The sequence below is a fragment of the Mastigoproctus giganteus genome, chromosome 1, assembly GCF_048544385.1.
Source record: "Mastigoproctus giganteus isolate SK-2022 chromosome 1, ASM4854438v1, whole genome shotgun sequence".
In the NCBI taxonomy this organism is placed as follows: Eukaryota; Metazoa; Arthropoda; class Arachnida; order Uropygi; family Thelyphonidae; genus Mastigoproctus; species Mastigoproctus giganteus.
The window spans coordinates 258829352-258853073 of NC_143575.1; positions in this window are offsets into that span (position 1 = coordinate 258829352).

Sequence of the window (23722 nt, forward strand, 5' to 3'; positions counted from 1 at the left end):
CCACTGTAATTCGCTTAAAACTTGGAAAATGGCAGAAGTCTACTACCATGTATAGTGGTTCGAAACAACGTTGACGCTAGGGTATGTTATTTCCAGCTATTGATTACAATTTCGTGTAGCTGTTGCAATTTTGTCTCTTAAAAGTTTGTTCTCTGTGCTTTAAAATTCTGTTGGTAGTTTTTTGTATCTTAGCAGTTCGATATTTAATTATAAGCTGATTGCTAACCATGCCGGCGGTCGTAATTTCGCCACCCAAGTACTAAAGCGGGGAGGACATAAACATAATGAACAGTTGTAAGCCCTGGTGGCGGATTCTTTAGAACGGTTTAGAACTTTCTAGAATGACTGTGTCGAACCGTTTGTCCAACCTGTCATATAGAATTTTTTACCGCACATCAAACGTCCTTGCAATAACTACGGTGGATATATCACCGTTCTACACTGGGTGGGAAAAGGCCTGAGTTCGAATGCTGTTAATGATGCAAGGGATTTTTATTGGCTTTCTTCACGACGTGGCTGAGTTAGTCGATCTAAGGCGAGGTTTCATTGTTTTTCCTCCCGGAACCTAGGGCTTTTCGTCCATCAAACAGTAAATTGACCTATCAATACACATAATTACAGACACAGTATACTGATCCCTCATAGCTTTAAAAATGTGTTCTGTCTTATCTCCTGAGCACTGTGATGATACGTAACTCTAGTGTTTTGTTTAGTTGTGTTTGGCCACTTTGCTGCTAGGGAGCAGGAATCTCCAGAAGACTATTTCCTAGGGCTGTCCTCTCTACGAGGAGGCTGGCCTAAACTATTCACGTACCGTCTTATGATAAGGCCACACTACCACCTACCGCCTTATCTTAAGGCAACAATCCTGCCTTAAGATCTATTAGAAAGATCTTCATCCACTGGAAGAAGTACAATATCAGTGGATGCCATCTTCACTGGAATCCCAACACAGCAGTCTTTTTTTTTTTAAGCGCATCAGCGACTAAGACCATATTGCTCCGTATATACTGTCTATGATCGATTTTCTGTTTGTTGTAAAAAACCCGAGTTTACGGGAGAAAAAACGATGCTACCCTCGCCTGAGACCAACTAACTCTCAGCCACGTCGTGAAAAAGACCCTCCTGTCATCGACGGGATTCGAACTCAGGTCTTCTTTTCCACCCGGTGTTGGGAGGAAGGCGATTCGATCAACCGTGCAGTGCTTTCCACTAGGGCCCCAACACAGCGGTACAAGTAATAAAAAAATTCGTCTCCGGAATAACCAGAGACCAACGAATCCTGCACCGAAGGGACTAGAGAAAAATTAAAAATAACACAACACACAAAAAACATAAATAGCATAGAAGTATTAGTAGTGGCAAATGATGCAAGAAAGCAAGCTTATAAAGCATCAGTGAACCACTCAGTTTCACAACAACAGATGGAAGCTTGTTCCAACAGTCAACCACACCCCTGGCTGAAGGCAAACTTCCACACAACTATTCTCTGATGTGTGTTAGTAGTCGCAGCAAGATTAAGAACATCATCATTTAGCAACTCAATCTATTCAAGGCCCAATTGAGGTGTTTAACATCTCAATCAGATCTCCCCCACATGCCTAGTTTCCAGACCCTGCAATTTGCAGGATTGAAGCCTTTCTTTGTAAGAGCACCCCTTTATTCCCTTCACCAGTCTGATTGCCCTTCGCTGCACTCTTTCTAGCAGATCTACATCCTTCCTAAGGTGAAGCCTCTACACCTTGATTCAATACTCAAGATGGGGCCTAACCATGACCTTGACAAAAGCTCTTCGAAACTAAAGAAGAGAGGTGTAGAAGAAATAAAAGATTAGAAGCAAATCGCGCATTGGCCAAAACGAGTATGTGTTAGCAACATTTTAAAAAATGTCATATTAAGCTTACTCGAGAACAATTTCCTTAACCCGTGTATCCCTAAATTGCTTGTGTTCTCTGGTCGATTTTCCAATTTTGCTTGACGAAAAATTTGTGTTTCCAGGGAGGGGAAACCTTGCTATTCAAGCCTCTAACTGTGCCACGGAGGGAAAAAGTCTTGAAAAGTTACTCGTATCATTGATGGGATTTGAACTCGGGCCTTTTTCATCTGATGTGAGGAGGACAGTTGTTATAATTACTGTGCTACCGCGAGGACGGCATCATTCTGTCCCTTAGTCGCTGATCAAAGTTAACGCCTGATCGTTATTTTGGAGAGGTACCTGTCCGGCCACCCGCAGACGCCACAGTTGCGGTTTTTGGGTGAAAAAAAGCAGAATTTTAGCCTTCTATCTGGCTATGAGACTGTACTTCTCTGCCATTTGGCTTACTGACCAGAGCATGTGAGATTTTAACTAATATATAAAGTTCTGTGATGTTTTAATGTTCTCTTTGCCTTTTTCACAACTTGTCTAAGTTTGTCGGTCTCAGTCGAGGGTAGCGTGGTTTTTTCTCCCGGGAACTCTGGTTTATCATGCAGCAAACAGAAAATCGACCACAGAACACACACAATTTACAGACAATGTACACGGACAAATATGGCCTTAGTCACTGATGCTCCTAAAACCTTTCAACAACAACTCCTAAACAACCCCACTACTACATTCACAGGATTCGAACTTAGGCGTTTTCCTTGACGGTTAGATGGACGGTGATTATAACCACTGTGCTACCGCGGGGGCTAATGATACCAATACGTTTCCAAGATGCTTATTACCCTATCTGAAGATTAGTAAAATGAGAAACATATATTATTAGGAAGCCAATTATTTTTAGCCTAAAGTTCTTCAACTCATGTCTTTTTATAAACATAATTGATATGGGGGAAGTTATTTTAGCTTTTTGATTTCCATTCATTTACCTTATCTGTCTGTCCACAATTTCATTTTTTTCTTATGCAACTTATTCTCCGCCACTGTCAATGCAAGGGAAAAATCGATGACAGTCGATTATATGAATGACGTCAGCAAGCAATTTCGTTCATTTCCTTTGCCTCTTACTCGTCCCGTGCACTCGATCGAAGAATTTGTCTTTAGTAAGATATTCTTTGTCCTTCATTTGTCTGTTTTCTGGACGAAAGAAACCCTTCACCTTTTGTTGGCATATTTCCTTCCTTCATAATTTGCAAAGTACTTAAGTATCTTGGTCGATTTTCTTCGTAAGACTTTTGAGAACGGAGTAGGTTCTGATTTTGTGGAAGAGTGAAACGATTATCAAGTTGTTTTAATAATAAAATTTTCCTCCATGGTAACTGTATCTACCAACAAATTACATCCATGGTAGCCGTATCTACCAGCAAAAGTTATAGACTATATAAAATCCGTTCGCGACACTGGTCAGTGGTTAACAAGTGGTGCGTGGTAAGTCTCGTCTCTTGACACAAAAGCAGCGACTCAGCGCAATGACCCAGCTACCCAGTGAAATGTAGCAATAACAAGACCAATATCCACATGGACTATGCGTGTGACGTTAGCTCGCATACACTACCCCCCTCTAAAAGTTTGAATCACAGCTAATGACAACCGTTTTCGACAACAGTTAATTTTTTTTTTGCAATATTAAATTAACAACTATACTGGTTTTTCATAAAAATATTCTCTACGAGATTTTATCACTGTCTTACACAGACGTGGCATTCTGGCGAATTAATTTTATAAAAGTGACTTCAGCAATATTTTTCCAAGCAATCTGCAAGGGTTCCCATAAATTATGCGAAAATGGGCGGACTTCATGGACTTGACGGTCTAGATGATCCCATAAAAGCCATATTGGGATTGAATCAAACGATTGGAGTGGCCACACCATAATTTTAAATCCCTCTCCTGTTTAGCTGCTAGAAAGTCCTTGCACAGCTCAGCTGTTCTTCGGGTCATTGTCTTGTTTTAATTTAAAAATTCTTCCACAAATTCCAGAGGATATTAGCATTATGTTCAAAAATGCGTTTATAGCCTTCTTTTCTTAAAATTCCTTCAATTCTGACGATATCACCCACTCCAGAAAAACAGAAGCAAACCCAGATCACGATGGAACCACCACTATGCTTGACTGTAGGCACTCAATGTGGTATCATTTTTTTTTCCCTTGAGTTGTTCGCCTCACATAAATTCTACGCTTGGATCCAAAAATTTTAAATTTGGATTCATCCTTCCACTCTTCAATTGTTCAATATTGATGACTCTTAGCCCCCAAGTTCCTTATTTCTTGCCATGCTTATCACAAAACATAAAACTTACATCAAACACTCTTTCTGGATGAGAAGTGTTATATTTCATAAGTTACAGCTCTTACTCCTAAATTCGTATTATTTCAAAAAAAATCCTTCTTAAATAGTATGTAAGTTTTTTATTTCTGTACATAGTAGATCTATATTTTAATAAAAATTGGTAAACAAGTCGGTCCTAAATTAATAAAAACTTTTGAAGATTCAGGAAAATGAAACGTGATTCCAAACGTTTAGGTGGAGGTGTCACGGTTACCCACACTTACAGAGATGGAAGAAACGTTGTCTTGCTTGGGCACGTCAGCACTATCACAAGAGCACTAACATGTGGAATTCTGTTGCTCAGTCAGATGAAACCCGTTTCCAACCCTATCATACTGGTGGGCGTAACCGCATTTAGGAAAGTAACACGAGGCCATGGCACCTGGATGCCCCGTTGTCTTCGTCAGGCTGGAGGAGGTGGTTTAAGGTTTGGGGACTGTTTACGTGGCATGCCCTGTGTCCTCCGATCACGGTTAATAAACGCCTTGATGGGAACGCCTACCTTTCTATCATCACCGACCAAGTACACAACACACCTTCATGATATCCAGAAAATTCCGATGTCAATCAAGAAGGCAGCATGCCACCACAAAGACCTGTAGGTTGCTAACTTGTTTCATCATGACAGTGAATTTTCCGCCCATCCTCCCATGGGCGTCCAACTCACTCAATTTCAACCCAATTGAGCATGATAGGGACCTACTGTAAAAGGATATTCGATGCAACGACCTGACAATGTGTAGGCATTACTGTACACATTGTGCAACGCACGGGTAGCACTACCACGGGACATCCTACAACACTTCACGGAGTCCCTGCTGTTGGCTCAAGTGGTGTTAGGTAGGTGTTGCTAATATAAAGCAAACCCATTGTAAATAAAATAAATAACCGACACTTCATTTAATACAGAATTAGGTAAAATTTCAGGGGGTCCGCATCAATCAAGACTGTCTGTGGTCAAAGAGGTGATAAAAGGAAGTCTTCAATATGCTTTTCAAATGGGCAAGGAAAAACTGCGATTATAAGCCACTTTGAAACACAGAAAGAATATGTTAACATTAGATACGACAAGAACAGCAACAGTAAGTTTCTACATGATTATGGACGTATGAAAATTGTATTAATCACGTGATGCTTATGCATATTAAATTTATGGATCAAAAGATTCTTGAGCTCTAAAGCTTATTTCCCAAGTTTGTTTTCTATTCATTGGTAAGTGTCGAGTGGCATTGAAACGGTTATCATTAATTCAGAAAACTTCAATTCTACTCTGAAAAATAACACTTGCTTTAGAAACATAAGCTTTAATACACTGCACGAAAAAAATTAGGAGAACACGTAGAAAACTTGTATGTCTCGTGCAGCTTGTGATGAAGCGGGACAAAATTCGGTACAGTTCTATTTTCTGATAAGTCCCATTTTAGCCTAAACAGATTCTAGACGCTATTTCATCTGGAGACAATGAGGAATGCGGTACCATCCCTCCAATATCAGAGAGAGGGACATTTACGGTGGAGAGTGTTCTCCTGTGGGGCGCAATAATGATCAACGGCCTAACCCCACTTAATGTGTTTGATGGGGTACCGTAACTGCGCAGAGGTACCGAGAACAGATCCACGAAACCCTATGTGCGACTTTTTAAGGTTGGCCCACATTTTCTTTTCATGCATGACAACGCCACTGCACATAGAGCTCAAGTGGCGGACGAATATCTTGAAACTTAAGGTATCCAACGAATGCAGTGGCCAGCAGAATTACAGACTTAAATCATATCGAACATACACTGTGCTGCCGCTTTATTACGTACACCCCTGCTGCTTTTCAGTATCAGTTAAGCGCACAAACCGTAGCAAGAATGGAGAAAAGGAGTGATCTAACGGACTTCGAACGTGGCATGGTAGTAGGTGCAACGAAAAAGCATATCTGAAACGGCAGTTCTCCTGAACTTTTCACGCACCACAGTTTCAAGGGTGTATCGAGAATGGTGCAACCAACAGAAAACATCCTCTCAACGGCACTCCTGTGGAAGAAAATCGTTTGTTGATGAGAGAGGTCAGAGGAAGATGGCTAGAATTGTGTAAGCAAACAGACGGGCCACAATACCGCACATCACGTCAGAATACAAGCTTGGTGCGCATAACAAAATATCGCAACGGACCACTAGTCGCACTTGGTCACGAAGGGGCTGCAACAGCCGACGGCCACATCAGGTACCTTTGTTATCAATGAAGAACAAGAGAGCACGCCTCTTGCGGGCACAGCAACACCAGCACTGAACTATCGCAGATTGGAAAACAGTTGCTTGTTCTGACGAGTCGAAGTTCCTGGTGCATTACGTTGACGGAAGGCTCAGAATTTGGCGAAAAGAACACGAATCCATGGACCCGTCATGTCTGACGACTACTGTGCAGGGTGGTGGGGATGGTGTTATGGTGTGGGGAATGTTTTTTTGGCACACGTTGGGTCCATTGATACCCATAGATTCACGTCTGAATGCCACATCATACCTAAACATCGTTGCTAACCAAGTGCGTCCGTTCATGTTGACAGTTTATCCTCGGTCAGATGGTTACTTCCAGCAGGATAATGCCGGTGCACAAAGCCCGAATCGCTATGGAATGGTTCCAGGAACATGACAATGACTTTTCTTTGTTGCAGTGGCCCGTTCAATCCACGGATCTCAATCCTATTGAACATCTTTGGGATGAGCTGGAAAGGGCTGTTCACTGCAGGCCTACACTCCGTCGAATCTCAAGGAACTGCGTGACACACTCATGTCTGCATGGTACTCCGTTCCTGCACAATTTTCAGCATCTTGTTCAATCCATACCTAGACGAATTCAGGCTGTTTTGAAGGCTAAAGGAGGCTCAATACGCTACTAGGTAGGTGTACCTAAGCGGACCGGGCTAGTCAGGTGGGTAAAGTGCCTCCTGGCAACCCAAAGGTCGCGGGTTCGAATCCCGCCTCGGGCTTGGATCGGTGTAAAATGCAAAAACATTGGGAGGTGCATTATGGCCACAGGAGCCGATGCGCCAACAACTAATAAAAAAAAAAGGTGTACCTAATAAAGTGGCAGCACAGTGTATGTGGGACGCCCTTGGACGTCGCATTGCACACCCACAGCTAACTTCTCGGTCACTTGGTGAGCTAAGGTCTGTGCTGGTGGTAGAATGGGATTTGTTGCCACAGAATCTTATAGACAGCCTTCTATCTCGTATGGTTCACCGCTGTCACGCCTGTTTAGCCGTTGTAAGGATCATACGCCGTACTGATGTCATGTGACTATATTTTGCAGCATCTTGTATCGACTTCTGTAATGTGCCCTTTTTGGTAATTCTTATACAACCTCTATAAATGTCCCTTATACCTGTCCGACGTTTCTCGCTGTCTCCTCAATTCATCGTTATTGTGTGGTACACAATAACGATGAATTTTGTCCCGCTCCATCGCAAGCTGCACGAGTTACATCACGTTTTCTACGTGTTCTCTTAATTTTGTCCAGCAGTGTACACTTGAGCATTTATGGAGCCCTATTGAAGTGTCATTTGATCTGTTCTATCGGGTTAAACATTGATATGTACTTAAAATGTTAAATTGGTCTCAGTGATTATATTCATAAATTTTCTCTCGACAGTCGAATCCATGCTATTTCCCCTCGGTGTGGTAAGACGATGGCTATAACCACTGCGACCCCTACGAGGGCGCATAGTCTTACTTCTGCTAGTCGATAATGCGCCTCTTACGAAGATTCTAATTAAGCATTTCAATAACTCGTAGAAAGAAGTAATTAATGAGTTTAAAAATATAACTCCGAGATGCACACTCCTAGGGTTCTCTTAGCATGCATGAAAGGTTCCAGGTCGTTAGATATGGTGCTGACACCACACTCACCCACGCAGATACAAATTCACGCGCGCACTCTTTTATTATTATGGGTAAATGTAATTACAAAAGCACAGAAGTTGTTGATGGGCAAAAATGTCAAAAGAAAACGGAAATTTAATTAAAATCCAATAAAAATTTTATTATTCATTATCAGTGTACACATCAAGTTCTAGTGCTTCAATATCGGATTCTCTCCTTAGTAAACGAGTCTGTATATTCGGTTCACTGCGTGGTTGCGTTGTCTGAAAATTTTTTATCAACTTATTGCTTCCAGGCGATGCTCAGAGCATTCACCAGCTGTTTGGATTCGCTGACCTGTAATATTTCCATCGAAACCGCCAGCAAGATTTTTGAAGTTTTGGTAGGTACCTGCTAAATTCCTCAGCCAAGCGTCTAAATCATTTACCATTTCCCCCACCCCATTTGGAAGCTACCAAAATTCAGTCTGTGGTTCTCAATGACGCTTGAAAAGCATCTTGTCCTGTTCTCAGACATTGTCTCGCATCTATCTTCCATATATGAATGTATTTATTTCTTTGGATACTTCATGTGGGGCCCTTGTGGGAAGCACAATTGGAAGAATTGTGCACTACATTCCACAGTAATGTAGTGCACAAAATCTTCCAATTTTCCACTGGTGGAATTTTCCACTCGGTGTGGGGTAGAATTCCTCCCCACACCCGGTGGAAAAGACCTCAGTTCGAGTCTCGGCCACGACGTGAGGAATTTTTATGGGCCTTTTTCACAGCGTGGCCGAGTTAGTCGGTCTCAGGCGACTCGTCATGGTTTTTTCCCTCGTATACTCGGGTTTTTCGTCTAGCAAACAGAAAATCGACCACAGAATATACAAGGAGCAATATGGCCTTAGTTGCTGAAGCTCCTAAAACGCTATTACAACAACGACAACAACTTCATGAGGGAAGATTAATAACTAATACTTCATATTCCAAACATTACATATCGATCTTGTTATGTTATTGAAAAGAAAATAATGTTTTTTTAAGTCTTGAAAGAAAACATCACTCTCTTTTCTAAGTTTGTTACAGTAAACTTTTACAGGTGTTTACAACCTTAGTGTGTAATTTATAGGTATTTTTATTTCACTCTTCTGTTCCTTTTGACTTTCTTCGTTGTAATGTCTTCTTTTTAACTTTCAGCTGTTGTCTTGGAGTGGTCTTTCTGAGTTCGTTGCAGGTACTATTACTCTAGAAAGTTGAAGTTACTTTCCGTTATTATGGTCTTTCCACCTCTTCTTCTTTAGAGTTCTATTTATAAGGGTGACTTCTGCAATTCTGTTCTCTTAGTGGAGTCCAATTTTGTTTACTGTCTTTACAGTAGATAACCGGAAACATTCAAGCTATCATTTGGAGTGAATTTCCTTCTGTCCTCAGAATTTCATTTTCTTTGGTAAAGAAATGCGTTCTGCCTTTATTGATGTGCCTGTTTATTTGGTTATTATGGTACCTACGAAAAAAGGTATTGCTGGCTTTGTCTAACAAAATTAAAGTAAATAAATAAATTTAAGTTGGAAAATGGTTAAATTAAGCAGCTTGCGTAACTTCTAGAAGATATGGTCGCTTGATGAACAGTTGTAGAAGTTGTATTTAATGCCTGATGACAGAATCCTAATGGCTGATGATAGAATCCTAATTTGGTTGCTCTTTTTTTCGGTGGGGCAGATCTAGTGGTCTAAACTGACTTTAAAAGATACTATGAGATTCGGAATATGGGCACATTTTAGTTGTGTATCTAATTGCGTGTATTCTCCGGTCGGTTTGCTATATGCTGGGAGAAAAAAACATCCAGTCTTCGCCTGAGAGCGAATAAATTCAGCCAAGTTGTGAAAAAAGCTCTTAAATACCTGGCATCATTCATGGGACTGGAACCCAATCATTTCCACCCGGTGTGGAAGGACGGTGATTTTAACCACTGTGCTGCCCACGAGGGCGGTATCCACGAGATACTAATATAAGGAAAACCTTATGTGGTATTTCTGAAAAAAATCCCTTTGACTTTTTGAAAGGGCCAGTGGTGGTATTCTAAGTTCTAGTTTGAGAACTTTGAAAACGAATTTCTTGATTAAGTTGAAAGTTTAAATAAAGCCAATACAACCAGATTGTGGTATGTTTGTATGCTGTTTTGATGTCTAGGAATATAATGTCAGTTTGCTTCTACGAGTGAAGGATATTTTGTGTTCTGCTTACTAGCAAATCTTCAACTCCCACCACATAGCTCTCTTGAAAATGGGTCTTTCTTTGCTAAATTGAATTTTCCAATTATTTTTGCTGCACACTGGTCCTTCTGTTTTAATTCACAATTCGCTTTAAATTCTTACGGTCTCGTTCATAGAGTTTGTAGCTTTGTAATAAAATTAGATAAACAAATAAACCATAACAAATGTAAGCTATGACGTTTGTCAGAAAGCATACTTATCTCTCTCTCGCGCGCGCGCTCTTCCCTTCCACAAATGTTCCCATCACTGATACACTCACTCTCTTCACCATTAGTGAAACTATCACCATCGTGTTTTCCACTAATGACGAAATTAGTTTAATCAATTGTACTCCGCGATTGGGCCAGCTGCAACTGCCAAGCGGTTGGCTAACTAACATGCTTCCATCTAAGCGAAGAGAGATCCTTACACGTTAAGTGTCTGTTAATTCAGTCTGATGTGTCATTAGCTACATTCTGCAATAATTCCTGTTGTCTTCTCCACTTCTTCCTTATATATGGATGCAGATTCATGAAACTTGCTAATTTTCATATTTTGACAGTATTCACTCTTACTGGTTGTTGTTGTTGTACACTGGAGGGCAAAATTTAAGGACTAGTCAGGTTTTCACCTGTAACTTCTCATAGGAGTGGCCTGTATATGGGAAAAGCATACCAAAGGAACCTCGTGAGCTACAGAAATGATGAAGAAACAACACCGACACAACAACGGAAACAACAGAGCGACTTTATTCAAAAATGGCAACATAGCACTGGCTGCCATGATACAGATGCATCACTGCCAAAGATGGAACAAAGGGAAGAGGTGGTCCTCAGTAGGAGATATGGCCACCCCTCATGTCTATGCAGGCTTTGCACTGCCTGTCCATACTTAGAACAATGTTGTTGATAAATTCTTGTGGTAACATCGTCCATTGCTCTGTCAGCGCCATCTTCACCTGTTGAACATTTTCTGGTGAGTGTGGACGTGCCGCTAGCCGTCTCCCCAGAGCGTCTCATATGTTTTCGTCCCATATGGATTTAGATCGGCAGAACGGGCAGGCCAATCCATACGAACAATGTCCTCACTTTCCAAAAGCATTTCACAGCTGCAGTGCGATGGGGTGTGGCGTTATCATCCATAAACACGAACTCGGGGCCAATGGCACCTCGGAACAGACGCACATGGGGAAGGATTACCTCAGTAGAGTGGCGCGCACCGGTTACAGTATCGTCTTCCAGCATCTGGAGTTGTGTATGTCCATCCAAGATAACGCCTACCCAGACAAGAACACCTCGACCGCCATATCGATCCTTTTCAGTGATTTTTGCGGGGTGATACCGTGTGCCAACCCCTCGCCAGATTAGCTGACGACCAGAATCGCTGATGAGACTGAATCTACTCTCATCAGTAAAGAGTTCCTTACCCCATTTCGCTACTGTCCAATCCTTGTGTTCGATGCACCACTGTAATGGGCAGGTGTTAAAGGGACACAGCGTACTGGCCGTCGGGCAAATAGTCCACCTTTGTGGAGTCGCTTGGCCACTGTAAACCGCGATATCCTGCGTCCTGTGCTCCTGTGTAGCTGGTTTGCAATGGATTCCGCTGTCTGGTGTTGGTCCCTCTTGGTCTGTAGGAGTATATAGCGGTCATCATTGGGTGTTCGTTTTCGTGGACGGCCACCACTAGTTCTTCGAACAGCTGTACCTGTTGTTCTGAAGGCCGACCACGCACGTGAGACGATGCTATGGGCGAAACTGAACTCAAACTCGTTGCAGTTCGACCTTCCTCGAGCTTCCCAATTATTCGACCCCGATTAAAGTCATCCAGATGTTGTCTACTGGCCATTTCGTTGTCTGTAGCACTCTATGAAACAGTCGAAAGTCTGTAACAATCGTGCTCACCATTCGGTAATTTGCACATAATTGGTGAACTGCTGCTTTTATCTGTGTATGTGAGCCCTCTCGTCAGGATTCAAAGTTTTGCATGTGCATCAGCGCTTTATACTGAACGGCCACAGTTATGCATAATCGCCAAAGGCTGTTTCGTTTGATTTTGTGGTTGTAACCTTTAGAAATACTGGTGGTCCTTAAGTTTTTAGTGTAGTAGAGTTTTAGGAGCATTAGCGACTAAGGCTATATTGCTCCGTGTTCACTGTCTGTAAATTGCGTGTGTTCTGTGGTCGATTTTCTGTTTTCTGGATGAAAAACAAGATTATCCGTGAGGAAAACCATGCTAACTTTGCCTGAGACCGATTAACTCAGCCACTTTGTGAAAAAGGCCCATAAAAATTCCTCACGTTATCCGCGGGACTCGAACTGAGGTGTTTTCCACCCGGTGAGGAGAGGACGGCGGTTCTACCAACTGTGCTACCCACGAGGGCCTCTCTGGTTGTATAAGATTAAGGGTCTGCGCGTGTAGCACAGTGGTATCGTCACCGTCCTCCCCACAGCGGGTGGAAAAGGCCTGGGTTCGAATCCCGTCGATGACGCGAGGAAATTTAATGGGCTTTTTTCACTCCGTGGTTGAGTTAGTTGGTCTCAGGCGTAGATAGCAAGGTTTTTCTCCCCAGTAACTGGGGTTTTTTCGTCCAGAAAAACAGGCAAATCAACCATAGAACATACGCAATTTACAGACACAAACACGGGTTAATGTATTTAATTACGGGCAACCCTAAAATAATAATTTTTTTTTTTTGTATAAGATTAATGTACAAGTGTTAGAATATGCACTGTCCTCTCAAAAGTATTTGAGCACTAGTAACCTGAATAAAGTGGATTACGATTAAAGAAATTAATAACGGATAGCCCATCTTAGACCTAAATGAGAAGATTGATTTTTCATTTGAGTCTTCTATACCAATCCAGCTAGCGTCCCCACGATTCGGCTTTCCAGTTCATCCTAAAGGCACTATATTGGAGCATGCAAGACCTAGTTTTGTAGAATGAGATCATCGGGGATTATTCCCTTGGACTATGTCTCCCAATCCACAAGGAGCAACCAAAGAAGTGGCCAGTTATAGACCAGTGAATTTGACTTCTATATTTCATAAGGAATATACCATTTTGATAAGAATAGCATCCTAAATGTGTCTCAGCATGGTTTTGTGAAGAGGAGATCGCACATGACTAATTTGGTAAATTACTATGAGGAGGTTATACAGCAGTTGGATGCAGGACGCAACTTTGATATTATACAATCTTGTATATCTGAATTTTAGGAAGGCTATTGATACCATTCCTCTTAAGCGACTGAGTCATTTAGAGCAGATTGGGATGGGAAGAGCCATTAGTGGATTAGGGGTCGGTTGAAGGACAGGAGAGAGCGTATAATTGGGTATTTTTCAAAGTGGACTGGATTAACTAATGGGGGGTCACTCAAGTATCAGTGCTCGGACTTCTCTCGTCTTGCTTATCTTCTTAAATGATGAGGTAATACAAGGGAAGTTGTCAAAGTTTTCCGACGACTCCCTTATATAAAGAATAATCACCTATATTTTTGCTGGGAGGATGATTTTAATAGTATAGCGTGTTTCAGTGCGTTTTAGTCTAACCATCATTCCCATTATAGTCTTTCTTCCAGCAAAATACCGCATAGCTGCAACAAAGTTGAAGGAAGAGGATTTCGTTGCTGAATTACTCTCCCCAGCGTATCCCACACGTTTCTGATAGTATTGGGATCAATTGATATGGGGACCAGAGAAGATGGCAGAAATCCGTCATGTTCTCCGAACCATTCTTGCACGATTCTGGCACCATGCGCTGTTGCCATGTTATTCATAAAGTGGCCATCACCTTCGGGATAAAAGTGTAACATTGTAGCTCTGATACAAAATTCAGGTATGACCCTGCATGACCTTCGACCTTTTATTGGTATCAACGGACTCAGTCCATATCAACACAACAACCCTCCCATAACGTGACACCACCTCCAGATGCTTAGGTTGTCTTAACAAGGCAAGCAGCGTCCATCGCTTCATGAATTCTCGCCACGTTCTGTACCTGCCATCAGTGCAAAACAAAGTGTATCGTGATTCGTCTGGCTTCATGACTTCCTTCCATTGTTCCACTGTGCGATCACAATTCTCAGCACCACTCCAAGCGGATTTTTATGTTTTTCTCTGAAACAAGTGGCTTCTGAATAGGCAGGAGACTGCCAGTATTCAATTCCCTGTGCATAGTACGGGTTGATGTAGGACAGTTCTGGGCTTGGTTGAATTCAGATGTTATTTGCTGCACACTGGATGTCCTAATTTTCTGTATAGTCCTCCTTAGAGCATGACAGCTTCGTTCTTGAAGTATTGATCTTCTGCTACATTTACGCCTTTGAAATGTGGAAGAACCGCTTGCTTTCCAGATATTAAAAACCTTTGAGTTGGGCAATTTTGAGAAACCACTATGTAACACTGATTCTTTAAGAATCTCGGTGTGAGTCAAGCAGAACAGAACCACTTTGGAATGATTTGAAAAGACGGGAAAACCATTCCTAATCGGGGTGGGCGAGGTCAGCATCAGTTGCCTAATTAGGTGGGTGAATCAAGAGAAAGCGAGAATTTTACTTCTGACAATGACTGGTACTTTATTTATGAGAAGTCTTCACCATAGTTCAGACATATTTCCTACCAGCACATCAGATTTTTTTTACCTCCTGATAAAATATCTTCTGGTTGCTGTTTGCAACATTATTTCTCGGCCTCCTTCATTCAATCACTCTTGACTAATGGATGCCCTTCAAGGAAACGTCCCACCAAAAAACAAATTGCAAGGCTACAAATGCTCAAAGGAACAGTTGCTGTCTTCTTCAGGGCGCCTACCTCATGTCTTATCTACAGTCACTCTACAATCTAAGAAATCACTTCCTATTCGAATTCGTTGTTATGAATCCACTGTGCACAAACCTTCTTACACTGCAATGTGAGGGTTGTTGTTATTGTTAGAGGGTTTTAGGCACATCAGCGACTTTCGCCATATTGCGACGTATATGTTATATTTTATAATTGCGTGTGTTCTGTGGTCAATTTGCCAGTCTGCTCGAAAATTCCTTGCCTAAGACCAACTAACTCAGCCACTGATCATTCCATCAGACTTGTCTGATGGAATAATCAGAGTGGTGCAGCCTAGCAGAGCAGACCGTCAGAAGGGGTTTCAAATTCAACCAGGGTATTCCTGATTAACTGAAAAAAAAGTGAGTATGATGGTGATTTGAAATCAGTGCCATCATTCCTAGGAGGATGTCCAGTTAGGTGTTCATTTAGTTCTGGTTATGGACGGTGAGGAGGAAGCGCAGGTACAAGGAGAGGCAGAGTGGTTTCAGGAACGTTTGGTCTGGATATCTCATTTGTAGGACCACACGTGCAGAGATGATACCAGCGCCTTTAAAAAACTGCAGAAGTATACCTGCTAAAAACGCTTCTTTTGATTCTAAAAGTTTGTTTTCCGAACTGAGTGTAGTTAAATTTAGATCCAGTAAGAGTTGATTACATAGATCCAGTAAGAGTTGCTTACATAGATCCAGTAAGAGTTGCTTACATAGATCCAGGTAGATGTTACACGAGTAAATTACGTAGTGCCGGCCCTCCAGTTCTCTGCATTCACAATGGGCATCACTTATAAGTCCCGAAGTCGCTTTTTGAATGACCCATATACTGTCAGAAGAAAGATAGTACGTACATTCTATGATAATAATAATTATACAGTCAGTGATTGTATACAGATTATACAAAATTTGTACAGACAGAATTGTGACCACCTACCTAATACCGTGTTGGGGCCACTCTTTGTAACAGCCGCTATTCGCTCAGGCATTGACTCCACTAGATGTCTGAAGACAACCGTAGGGATCTGCAGCCATGCTACCTGCAAGGCTTTCTACAGTGTCGAATAGATGACAGTTGCGTGTCCATACTCCTCAATTCCAGTTTCAAAACATCCCAGTGTTCAACTGGATTGAGGTGTGCCAAAGTTGGAGGTCACCGAAGATGGCGATATCTTCATCGAATTTCTTGAACCACTCGTGTACAATGTGGGCCCGATGATGGGGCGCATTATAGTCTTGGAAAAGTCTGTTTCTGAACGGAAAAAAATGCAACATGGCAGGATGCATGTGGTCTCCTAAGAGCTGCTGTTGGACCTCACTGGTGAAGCGTTAATCCATATGCACCAAGGGTCCTAGTTCTTTCCAGAAAAACATGCAACCAACGCTACCTGGCGGGATTGTGGACACCATGCACGACGATAAGTCAATGGATTCGTTTTGGTAACGCAACACACGGTGTCCGTTGGCATATGGCACCTGATATTTGGACTCATCCGACTTGCACACTCATTGCCAGTTCTCCAGTGTCTAACCAGCGTGTTGTTGATACAGCAGTATTCGTGTCGACGATGATCTGCGGTGAGGAGAGGATGGCTCTTAGGTAGTCTGCTTGTGCAGCTCATCATCATTTGGAACATTGTTCTTGCACTTCCCATATTGTATTGCAAGTTAGCTGTCCTACAATGATTTACCGTTGAATCCATATAACGCTGTTGTACCCTCCGCTTACCACGAACATACATCTTTCATAATTCTTTAGAGTTCTGTCGGCGAGATGCAAATTACCACTGATCTTGCATATGAAGATGTTCGGCTTTTTATACTGTGAGTCATGCGGAATAGTCCGTTACGATGGGGTGGTCATAATTCAGTGATCACTGAGTCTATAGTAATAATAATAATAATAATAACAAGAAAGAAATGCCTACTTACGTCATCAACATAGCGGTGCCCAACACTTGCAACCTCCAGAAACTACGAGGAAAAGATCAGGAATTACGCAGACTCAAGCCAGGAGGTCAAAGAAATGTGGCATATGGAATAAGTAATGACATCCCGGTCATCGTTTCAACACCACCAGCATGGTACCAGAGAGCTTCCATAAGAACTTAGCAACAATATGCCTCGCAGAGAATACTTAAATGGAACTCCAGAAAGCAGTGATCCTGAACACCTGCAGAGAATTTCTCAACCTATTGACCTATTTTACAGTTATTGTAGTAACTGGACGTAACAACCACCCCATTCATTTGATTGTTCTATTGTAGAAAATTAAAAACATTTCCTTGGAATATATATTATAATCTGGAGGAAAGTGTTCCACCAAGCCCGAGTGCAATATTACAGGCCAAAGAAGATCTTTGTTCTATAAAATCTGTTCTATAAATGGCCATTGTTTTTTTATCTAAGTGGTCCATTAATTCTGGTAACGTAGTGTATATACAGTACATTGCGCTACGTTCCTCACTATATTCCTTACATTTACAGCAGTTTAATATTTATTCTGAACGCCTCAATTACTCGTTGCTGGATCATTCTGCTACACAATGAGATTCGGGGATGTTCGAGGTGCGGAACGGCGAACATGTACCTTCTAATCAAACGCTCGCTATTACAAAGTAGCCGTCTACCCCCGTACGTTACCGGAAGTTCACTCGACAGAACGAAGATCGTATTAGCCGACACAAAAGGTCATAAAAAGCGAAAGGTTGTAATGAATCGTGCCACCCATTCGATACAACCTGTAAAAAAAGGAAAAGCAACACTTTTGTTATCGACTCCTCCAAGGACAGACAACCGTAAGGACTCGCCCGGCATTGAACATTTCACTACTGAATTGGAGTGTCAATAAGCACGAGCCAGTGAGCATCAAACAGTGGAATGTAGTGCCTATTGATCAGTTGTTCGGACAAGGCACCTCATTAAAGTGGTACCATTGGAGGAGAGGATAAAACCTTCACTTCGGCTTTTGTCTGCATTCCATCCCACGACTAGTTGATTCCACGCCGTGGTGCCGGAAACGGCAATGTGTGTAAGAGAGTGAATTACGAGGGTATTACAAAATATGCACGTGCAGCTCTCACAAACGGAAATAGCACGTGACAAGCATTTCGGCTTGTATCTCGGAACAATGATTTCCCCGGGTGCCCCGTCATTTTACCAGCATTTAAAAGTTTCTGACTGGTTGCCATTTTCCCCCTGCTCCTATTCATAAGTCGAATGTTACGTATCTTTGGCACCGTTTAATTTTGCAGTTTAATTTTCGAGAAAAATTTTAATTACGAGGATCTCAAACCAAGCATGCGTATTTCACGAATGCAAGAATTTTTCAAGTATTGCTGTTGTTATTCGAGTTGTAAGATGTGGTATAGTCCAGTAAAACATCGAGGCCATATTGTAAATTTCGTGTGTTCTGTGGTCGATTTGCTGTTTTCTGGATGAAAAACCAAAGTTTCCGGATAAAAGTTAATGAGCCATTTTGTGAAAAGGGCCATAAAAATTCCTCCTTTCATCAACGGGACTCAAACTCAGGTGTTTTCTGCCCGGGTGTTGTTGTAGTATGGTTTTAGGAGCATCAACAACTAAGGCCATATTACTTTGCCTTTTTTCCAAGAGAAAAAAAAAACCATGCTACCTGCGGCTGAGACCGACTAACTCGGCCACGTTGTAAAAAAGGTCCATAAAATTTCCTCCCGTTATCGAGTACTCGAATCGAGGTCTTTTCAACCTGGTGTGGGGGAAGACAGCGATCCTACCAACTGTGCTACCCATGAGGGCACAAGCACTAGTCTCTAGAACCACAAGTCCAAACTGTATATCCGATAAAACTGTAAGGTTTATCGGATAACAAACCAAAGAAAAGTTACAAAAAGCCCAAAATTTGTTCAAACCATTTTTATCTCTCAGGAATAAACGACCTGTTTTGATACTTCTTCCTTGGTTAAGTTGGTTTTGAAACCATTACTTGGAGTTGAGGACTCCAATTAATTCTATTTCCCAACTACTTTAACCAAATACTCCATTCCTTTCTGAATAATCAACAGATTTGCAACCTTCCACTTAATACCTGTAATGTTGAGACTGTATTCCATCTCTTTATATGGTTAAGGAGATTAACGGACAGTTACATTAAGTTCAAGGCTATATTCTCCAACACCTGATCTTATAACCCTTCTTAGTTTAGCAGACACAGTCTTAATCTTTAAGATATCTTGCATAGGCCGATTTTAATCTTCCATTATACAATTCTGCAGAGCAATGTCTAATTATTCACAATACACTTTTATTCCAGAGATGGCCAAAAGCCACTCGAAAATCCATTGATATACCCAATACGTATTTAAAATCTGTACTCTGATGATGGGATCTTAGTATCAAGATGTAAACGTAGATTCGGGAGGGACAGGTAGCCAAAAAAAAAATTATACCTTTATGTGTATTTATGGAAGACTAACGATTTTTACAACATATTATTTAAAATTGAAGACACTTCCCTCGGGCGATCGACACACGAACATACCGCCGCTAAGTCATTCGATTACGATACGGCGCCGTGAAATATCCGACATCGGGTTTTAAAGTTGACATAAAATCTACATAACAGTCACCTTGCTTGAGTACTGAGGCAATTTCTTTAATAGCTCTTGTCATCAAAAAGTCATTTATCAAATATTCCTTAAGCTCACTGCTATCGTTTGCGATTATGAAAAGATTAAAATATTTAAAAGGTGTTTATCGGTTGAGGGGAGAGGGGATTTTTATAAGAGAAAACTGTTGAAGTTTCTAAAAGTAGTTTTATTTTTATAAAATACATTTTTTTTTGTGAATGGGCAGTATATTTGTAGAGGGCACCACCGTTCACTGTCTAAATATATTTAGAGCGTGATCTGGTGGTTTCATCTCTAAGCAAATGAGGGTTGTGTTAAATCGCGAGCTCAGCGCGTTCCATTTCACATTACAAGTAACGTTAGCTGGCGGAAGTGTGATGGCAACCGATGAAGCTGAAGGGTCAGTAGATCGAATTGCTGAATGAGCAATTCCACGCCGGTGTCACGTACTTGATCACGGACTGCGCGTTCTTTCTCGGCACGTGACCATACTCCCCCTCCCCCACCCTCCAAGATGTGTGCAAAGAAAGGAAATGATGCTCGCGTATATGAAGTTATCCACGAAAGCCTATTTGATTAAATGGTATGAAACGCCATGTAGTCATTGATCAAATAGTTTGTTTTCTGTCCAATGGTACAACGTTCTGGCAAGTGACCTCTAGCTTCAACAGATTGAGCATTTCGGAGATCATTTAACCGACCATAGTGAAATGTGTATTTTTAATGTATATAAATGAGTACTGATTTGAACTATGGCCGGCAGAAGAACACCACAAGAGTCCATAACAATGAGGATTAATGCATCAGAACCTTATAAATCCGGCATCCTTGGAGAACCGGGTTTATGGGTTCTGATTCTAATACATAATTCTAATTTTATTAACCAAAATGTTAACCGCACTGCCGGATAACGTAGTTGCCTAAAAAAATTATGGTCGCGGCAGTTCGAATTCTGTGGGAGAAGACTTGTGAGCAGGAGCATTGTCGGCTAGGAGGCGGGAAACTTCCCGCGTCTCATCAATTCAATAGCCTCTCTTAGCTTTTCCAGGAGGTTTCTTTAGCACTCCCCAGTGATGATATTGCCTTTTCGGAGGTATATCTCTAAGGATCATGGCTTTAGAGTCCCAGAAAATTGACAATATGACATTGCTGACAATTGGATCTTGGCTTTCTTGGGGGTTGGCGACGATGAACGTTTTATTCACTCATCGTCACGGTGAAAACAGCATCTACATTTTCTTTACAAAACTCTAATCACTGTACGAAACATTTTTTCCTGTGGGATTTTTTAAGGAAGTATCAACAACCTTGAAACCTATTGGGCTGCCATCCAATTGTATTATTGTGAATAAAATATTATTGTGAAAAGACCCAGGGAATATTATTGTGAAAAGACCCAGGTTCACATCATTTGCTATAAATATATATATATATAGTCACGTGTCTATCCTTAAGGACTACCCGCTCACTTTAGCCACAATGACAGGGTGTCTTACTGATATACGTCTTCCTTCTCTTGGGACACTGTGCACACCGCAAGAAAGCAAGCTTATATAGAATCAACCAAAAAAAAAAAAAAAAAAAATTCGCCCATCCCTACCCTCCAAGAATTTGTCTCGTTCTCCCTTGAACCCGTCCACTTTTAACCCATCCACTTTCACAACAGATGGAAGCCTGTTCCAAAAATCAACCACTCGCTGGCTGAAAACAAACTTCCGTGCATCTGTCCTGCAACCATCCTTCCTCAACTTAAATTTATGTCCCCTCATGTGTGTTGTGTCAGCAAGAGGAAGATTGCCATTCACATTCAGCTTATTCAATCCATTCAAGACCTTAAACACCTCAATCAGATCACCTTGCAGGTGCCTAGTCTCCAGAGCTGCAATTTTCAGAACTGAATCCCCTCTAGGTAAGAGCACCCTTCTGTTCCTTTCTCTGCACCCGTCCCAGAAGGTCTACATTCTTCCTAAAGTGAGGCCTCCAGTTTGCTCAAGTGGCTGTCTACTTAGAGAATTGATTCTGCGTTTCTCAAATAATTGTAAACCAAGATGAGTTTTTGGATAGAGAGAAAGAGACAGAGGCAATTGATGTACAGTTATGTGAATCCTTTAAAACATTGCGATTGCGATTCTTAATAAAAGGACCAATCTGAAGCAGTTATATCTTGAAAGGCGAAAATACCCTAGGTTAAGATCTTCGTAAACTAAGATGTCTTAGATGCTGACTTAAAATTGTTCTAGGAATTGATGATAATTACTCTTTTGGGATCAAATGGTAATGTTCCGTTGCCATTTAAAGAAAGCTGTCAGCAGTTAACCGTCCTTCATTTTCGCAGAGATGAATCCGCTCATAAAGCAGACTCCACAGTATTACCTGCACTGTTTGAGTTGGCAATCGAGATAAGTACTTTCTAGACGCGTCTGATGAATGTCCCATTGCTTTTCCCTTCGATTAAAATGACTTCGTGGAATGCTCGCTGTTTTTCTTGTATGTTGACATTTTCAATTCAATTGAAGATACATTTATTTCATTCGGTTATCTTTTTATGACAGTCGAGACTCGTATTTACTTTTCTATCTTCCACTTTATTTGTTATATACACTATATTGTCAAAAGTAACCGAACAACTGCACGTTTCAAAGGACGTGATGCAATATTTAAATAATTCTTATAAAAGGACGCCTGCTCATAGCTCCAAAGCTACTACCGTTGGAGCTATGAGCAGGCCAGTGAATCTTTTGAATGCACTCCCATGTCTTTAAACCACGGTCTGTGCGGTGTGACATGGTGCGTTGTCATGCTGAAATAGAAAAGGGTCCACCTCACACTGCTGCCTCAGTGTAGGAAGTGCGAACTTAGTCATGTTGTAAAAAAAAATGATGAATACCTTGTATGATGAATACCACATGGTATTCATCATACAAGGAACGACAACAATGGTCCAACTGAATGATGGTGAATTTCTTAAGCGTTGTTTGTTAAAAGTTGATTAGAACTCAGAGTAATCCCAAAAGAAAAATATACCGTCTTGCCTAGAAATCGGAGTGTCACCTAAGATAAGCATAGGAGCAGAAGAATCCTTTTTGCGAGATATAAGACACGACTGAGTTTTTGAAGGATTGAAATCAACTATATTGTCTCTGCCCCATTGGAGAATTACCTGAAGATCGGCATTTAAGGAATTAATTGCGGATATTCGAGAAGTTGAAGCTGACTGAGCAGGGCACGTTTTTCAAACTGGAAAGTGGAATGCAATGTGCTATCATCAGCAAAACTATGGATAGGATTTCCGATCAATGAAAGAAGGTCATTAATATACAAGCGGAAAAGAATGGAGGGAAAGAACTGAACCTTGGGAGACACCAGCATTAGTAGTGAAGTTAGAAGACAGAGAGCCATCTACCATCACCCTCCGTGAGCGGTCAGAAAGAAAACTGGATAACCAATTACAAAAAAACAGTTGGCAAACCATAAGACGGAAGCTTGTTTAGAAGATCTTTATGCCAAACACGATCGAAAGCCTTTGAGATGTCAAGAACAACTGCTTGTGTTTCACCGAAATTTTCCATTGAAATGTCTATAAATTGGTAACACAAACCAGAATATCACCAGTGGATCAACACTGTCGGAATCCACACTGGCTATCATTGATCAGACGGAAGGTTTCTAGATAGTTTAAGAGTTGACAGTTAAATGATTTCTCCATTACTTTAGAAAGAGTAGAAGTAATTCGATGGGAGGGATTTGTCACCCTTTTTAGGAACTGGCTGGATATGAGCAAATTTCCAAGCAGAAGGAAAAACACCTTTGGAATAAGAAAGTGAATAAAGGTGGCATAGAACAGGAATAAGTTCAGGAGCGCAGGTTTTGAGAACAAGTGGAGAAATACCATCACGACCTGGAGCTCCATCGAGAAATACCATCAGGACATAATCTAAAAAATAAATC